A 6,553-nucleotide genomic window follows, 5' to 3' on the forward strand; every position below is an offset into this window, starting at 1 on the left:
AGGGGTTGATTATCGGTGCCGATATTAAAGGTTGTATCAGCGATTTCTAGCCTGAAACATAAAGTGTCAAATTCAGCTGACCTTTCATCACGATCCGCTTGCTGCTTGCCCCATAAATTGTCTGTGAAAAAACCGCGTCTCTCTGGTCAGCCTAGGGTCCGAGATATGCCAAAAAAACAATCAGCACTACCAACCTTTCCACAGATAAACAAACAGTGTTCCAACCAATCAGCGTCAGGGGTTTGGTGTTGTGGACTTTCCTACTGGTGCAGGGATGTGAGGGAGGCGGAGCGAAAGTCCACAACACCAAACCCCTGACGCTGATTGGTTGGAACACTGTTTGTTTATCTGTGGAAAGGTTGGTAGTGCTGATTGTTTTTTTGGCATATCTCGGACCCTAGGCTGACCAGAGAGACGCGTTTTTTTCACAGACAATTTATGGGGCAAGCAGCAAGCGGATCGTGATGAAAGGTCAGCTGAATTTGACACTTTATGTTTCAGGCTAGAAATCGCTGATACAACCTTTAAGCATTTTATCTGTATCGGCCATTTTCGAAACCAATTTGCCAGTAAATAATTTCAAAGCATTTAAAGAGAGTTTTTGTTATTCTTAATTTTGTCTTTTATTAGAATTTTTACACCAGACATGTATATCGGCTCAAAATATCAGTTATCGGTCTAATTGATCTATAATAATCGGTATTGGCATCAGCCCTGAAAAACGCATATTGGCACATATTATAAAATTAGCATTCCTTTCTGGCTACTTTATATAGGTTTCTATGCATGTACTGGTACTACTGAATGGGTTGAGGCTGGGATTTAGCACCAATTACCTGTGTTGAAATTAAGCATTTCTACAGTTATTGGTCATTTTCAAAAATGATTTGCTGATAAAATAATTTAAAAAGCATTTAAAAAAGGTTTTTGTCAGAGCTTATGTTACAGTATTCTTAATTTAATTTTTACATCAGACATATATATCGGTTCAAAATATTTATATATATATAAATATATATATATATACACACACACACATACAAGGCAGCCGGGCCGATTATCTGTACCGATTTTAAGCATTTTTATGGTTTCAGTCATTTTTAAAACTGATTTGCTGATTTTAAAGCATTTAAAGAATGTTTTTGTCAGAGACTTGGTTATTGTTAATTTTGACATTCATTTTAATTTTTTACACCAGACATATATATCAGTTCAAAATATCGGTTATCGTTCTACTTGATGTGTAATAATATAATATATATATATCGGGCTGGCCAATTATCTGCACCGATATTAAGCATTTTTATGGTAATCGTATCTGTCATTTTCAAAACCAATTTGCAGTAAAATAATTTAAAAGCCTTTAAAGAAATTTTTTTGTCAGAGTCTGTTATTATTAATTTTGACAAATTTTTACCTGTACTCCAGACATATATTGGTTCAAAATATCGGTTATCGGACTACATGATCTGTAATAATCGGTATCGGCATTAGCCCTAAAAAACGCCTGCTATATATATATATATATATATATATATATATATATATATATATATATATAGGCCTGGGTGCTTATCTGCACCAATATTAAGCATTTATATGGTTATCGACATTCATTTTTATTTTTACACCAGACATATATATCGGTTCAAAATAACGGTTATCGGTTATCTTTAATAATCATTTGGTCGACCCCTATTATAAATGTCTATTGTCTCTTTTGATCAGTTTAATGATTAATTTACCCAAAATATTTGATTGATACTGTATCATGATACCGTTTTCACAGAAATATGACAGCATAGCATAACCGTTTTCATCACTGATAATAAATGTTTCTTAAGCATCTAATCAGCCTATTAGAATGATTTCTGGAGCATCATGTGACACTTAAGACTGGAGTAATGATGCTGAAAATTCAGCTTTTCATCACAGGAATAAATTACATTTTAAAACATATTCAAATAGAAAAACATTTTAAATTATAATAATATTTCTGTTTTACTGTTTTTAACAGTATTTTAAACAAATAAAAGCAGCCTTGGTGAGCAGAAAAGACTGCTTTCAAGAACATTACAAAAATCTTATTTATTCTAAATGTATATTCCAAAGCTCCTGGCAAATACTTTTGGTATATTTTTATCAGAGTAAAATACAAGGCTTTCCAGCACAGTCTCACACACATAGCTTGCTTGTTTTGTACGCACTCAAATTAGACTGATTTCAGGTTTTTGCCGCCTTCCTTCATTTCATCAGCCTCAGTAGGTGGGTAAATTTAGGTGCATTTTCATATACTGTGAATTTGGTTGCTCCTTCGTTGGTGGCATAGTTAATATCTCTCTGCCCTTCACCAGACAAATATTTTAAATCAAAATCTGAATATTAACATGATCACAGATGGTGCATCTCTATATCACCCTGTTTTCTGAGCACACTGATATATCTTGCACTTCATAACCAAGCAGTGTTATTTTAGTATTGCATATACTATTATAGCATTTATTAATATTTGTTTATAGCTTTTATTTTTCTATTTTGTTTGAGTAATTTTAGCCATTTTATGACAAAAACTTACAAAAGCATTACCATTTTTATATTAGATATTTTTATATCAGTCAGTAATTTCAGTACTTCAGTATTTTGGTTAATTGCCAAAGCAAATTTAAAATTTTCATCTAATATTTATGTTTTGTTTTATTTTTAGTTTTCTATTTAGCTACTTTGAATCTTATAATCTTAATCACACCTGTTTAACCATTGACTATCAAAGCAACTCTGAGGAAGGACTGCCTCCTGGTGGCCATAGTATCTATGACAAGAGGAGAAAGGCAAATGCACTAGTCTTTCTGAGCCTATGCATTTAGTGGACACATTAGAAAAGATTGCACTGAAAATGACAATGTACTGATCACTCTTTCTTTTCTCTTCTTTTATCCACTCACCTGTCCTAACTTGCGTGTATTTTATCCCAAGTCCATCCTTTCCTGACCTCTTCTTCTTATGCTGAGGTTATAAAAGCCCAGCGCTTTTGTACTTACGACATAAATATTAATACTAACCCCTATCTATTCCTGCAGTCATGCATTTTTCTTTAATAAGTAGATATAGTTTTAAAACAATTTTTCAAAAGTAAGTGAAAAGATTTTATAAAGAAAGGAAAGATAATTTTAGTCAAATTTCCTCAGATTGTTCTAGCATTGCCAATCATTTTTTTTGTACTGGCATGTTGACTATCAGCCTCCAAGTACTGCCCTGAGTGGTCCTACATGCCCTCCCCTTTACCCTGAGATCTGATCCTGTCTAAGGTGAACGCTTCATGGCGATGATGACCGTAGAAACCAGGGGAAGCACAGGTGACCTCTGAGCCTAAATCATCTCCCCAGCTAAAGCACAACACCTCAGTACTGAAGAGCTTTGACCAAGGTACGAGTCTAATTGTAATTTCATAGTAAAGCTGATCAGATGGATGCAAATAACAGCCAGTATATGTACAATGAAAAAACTATGTAATCTATATATGGTAAATAAAATATGAAGCGGTTACAATCTCCTATGTAAACAAACTTATGGCAATATATTTGAAAAATATTTCAGGGTGAAGCTCATTAAAACATGAAAATCACATTTCACCACAAAATGAAAGATAAAAATGCATTTTGCTAAAAGAAAAAGCTTCTTTTTAGGACTATTGTAATGTTTTATGTTTATTTCATGCCAATTTAGCATAATTCACCCCAAAATAACCAAAATATATATTATTATTTTTTTCTTTTTGTTTGTTTGTTTGTTTGTTTTGTTTTGTTAAATCACAATATATTTATATGTATAGTTATTATTTATATATTGTGTATATATATAATACATTTTAATTTATATAATTTTTATTTAACAGTAGTTTAATTTGCAAATTAATTATATACATTCTATTTATACATGTTTATTTAATAGTAATTTAATAAGCAAATTAATAATAATATAGTAAATTATTCTTATATATATATATATATATATATATATATATATATATATATATCTAAATTAAATATTAAATAAAACATGTCTCTCTCTCTCTCTATATATATATATATATAATTTACTATATGTATTATTAATTTGCTAATTAAATAAAATATTAAATAAAAACGTGTATAAATTAAAGACGAATATATATATATATATATATATATAATTTATTTTTATACATAAATTAAATATAGATGTGTGTGTGTGTATATATATATGAATTATTTTTTAATTCACATAAATTTTATATAAACATTTCATTTTTATTTAACTAATTTAGCAAGTTGATAATAAATATAGTAAATACATATTTTGTACAATTAGCAATTAAGTAATTAATAATATATTAAATATATATTTTAAAACATACATTTATGTTGCATTACAGTAATTAGAATTGGTTGGAAATTATGCTTAATTTGTCTGAACATTTTCTGTAAGCAAAATATAATTGATCATTTTTATTGTTTTTATTTTGAGGTGAAATGCGACGGGTTTTATGAGATTTACTCTTTAGCTGTTGTGTAGTTTGGGTCAATTTTAGATAGAAAAATAGAAAATTAGAAATAATCATAGCAGACTGTACCTTCTGCAACTAGAAAATATCTGTAGCACAACTACAAGCAGAAAATAACCTTAAGAGTTAAATAGCAAAAACCAAGCTACTGACAGAATAATTGGTAAATATTTATCAAGTATAAGCTAGATATTTTATATAAGATTAGCTTTTGTATTTTTATACTAAAAAGGGAGAATGTGTTAACATTAGATAACATCCAAAATCATACTTGTATGACTTGTTAAAATGAAGAATGATGCCGAAATGAATCGAATCAATTTTCTATGTGTTTCCCCCAGTGGATTTGAATATGAAAGCAGGTTTCATTTCAAAGCATATATTTTGTTACGTAACATTTGACAGCACATTACACTGTACGTGTGAAGCACTTTGTGTCACTGGGACGTATTAGCAACGTACGATGAATAACCAGTTGGCGGTGAATAATAAACTGCTATTGACTGTTTAGATCAATACTCTCATTCATATTTAATGGATGCCCAAGGGTTTGCAAACAACTGCCCCACTGCCATTGCTTTTCCCATTTTCTGCTCAGAAATACGCATATACAGTCAAGCCCGAAATTATTCATACCCCTGGCAACTTCTTGACTTTTATTCAACCAGCAAATTTGTTTTTGATTAGAAATGACACAGATGTCTCCCAGAAGATAATAAGATGGTGTACCAGAGGCATCATTGTGGAAAAAAAAAATATTACTCCTCTTTTATTTACATTTGAACAAATAGTGGCATGTCCAAAATTATTCATACCCTTCTCAATAATCGATAGAAAAGCCTTTATTGGCTATTACAGCAATCAAACACTTCCTATATTCGCTGACCAGCTGTTTGCATGTCTCCACTGGTATTTTGTCCATTCATCTTTAGCGATGAGCTCCAACTCTTTCAGGTTGGAGGGTCTCCTTGCCATCACCCTGATCTTTAGCTCCCTCCACAGATTCTCAATTGGATTTAAGTCAGGACTCAAAACATTAATGCTTTTGTCTGCTAACCATTTCTTCACCACTTTTGCTGTGTGTTTTGGGTCGTTGTCGTGCTGAAATGTCCACTGGTGCCCAAGGCCAAGTTTCTCTGCAGACTGCCTGATGTTGTTGTTGAGAATTTTGATGTATTGCTCCTTTTTCATGGTGCCGTTTACTGTGATTAGGTTCCCTGGTCCACCGGCTGAAAAACACCCCCAAAACATTAGGTTCCCACCACCATGTTTGACAGTGGGGATGGTGTTCTTAGGGTTGAAGGCTTCTCCTCTTTTACGCCAAATGAAGGCTATATCATTGTGGCCAAACAATTCAATTTTTGTTTCATCTGACCATAAAACAGAAGACCAGAAGTCTTCTTCTTTGTCCAGAGGAGCATTTGCAAAGGCCAAGCAGGCTTTTGTGTGCCTTATCTGGAGAAGTGGTGTCCTCCTTGGTCTGCGTCGTGGAACCCAGCGGTGTGCAGTGTCTGATTCATCAGGATGGCCTTGGTGGTGATCCTTGGATTCTTTATTACCTCTCTCACTATCCTCCTGGCCAGCACAGGTGTCACTTTTGGCTTCTGACCACGTCCTCTGAGATTTTTCACAGTGCGGAACGTCTTGTATTTTTTTAATAAAACTTTGCACTGTAGTCACTGGAACTTTAAAACATTTAGATATGGTCCTATAGCCCTTTCCTGACTTGTGAGCAGCCACAATGCGCAGCCGCAGGTCCTCAGTGAGCTCCTTTGTCTTAGCCATGACTGTCCACAAACCAACAGCTTCTGTTTTTCACCTGTTGAGTTGATTAAAACAGCTGTTCCCAATGAATCAGGGTAATTAGGATGCTTTAGAACAGCTTGGACTATTTGGAATGGTATAGAACTTTGGATTTTCCCATAGACTGTGACAGTTTGCAAAGGGTATGAATAATTTTGGACATGCCACTTTTTGTTCAAATGTAAATAAAAGCTAAGAAATATATTTTTT

This window comes from Garra rufa, chromosome 24 (genome assembly GCF_049309525.1).
Source record: "Garra rufa chromosome 24, GarRuf1.0, whole genome shotgun sequence".
Taxonomy (NCBI): Eukaryota; Metazoa; Chordata; class Actinopteri; order Cypriniformes; family Cyprinidae; genus Garra; species Garra rufa.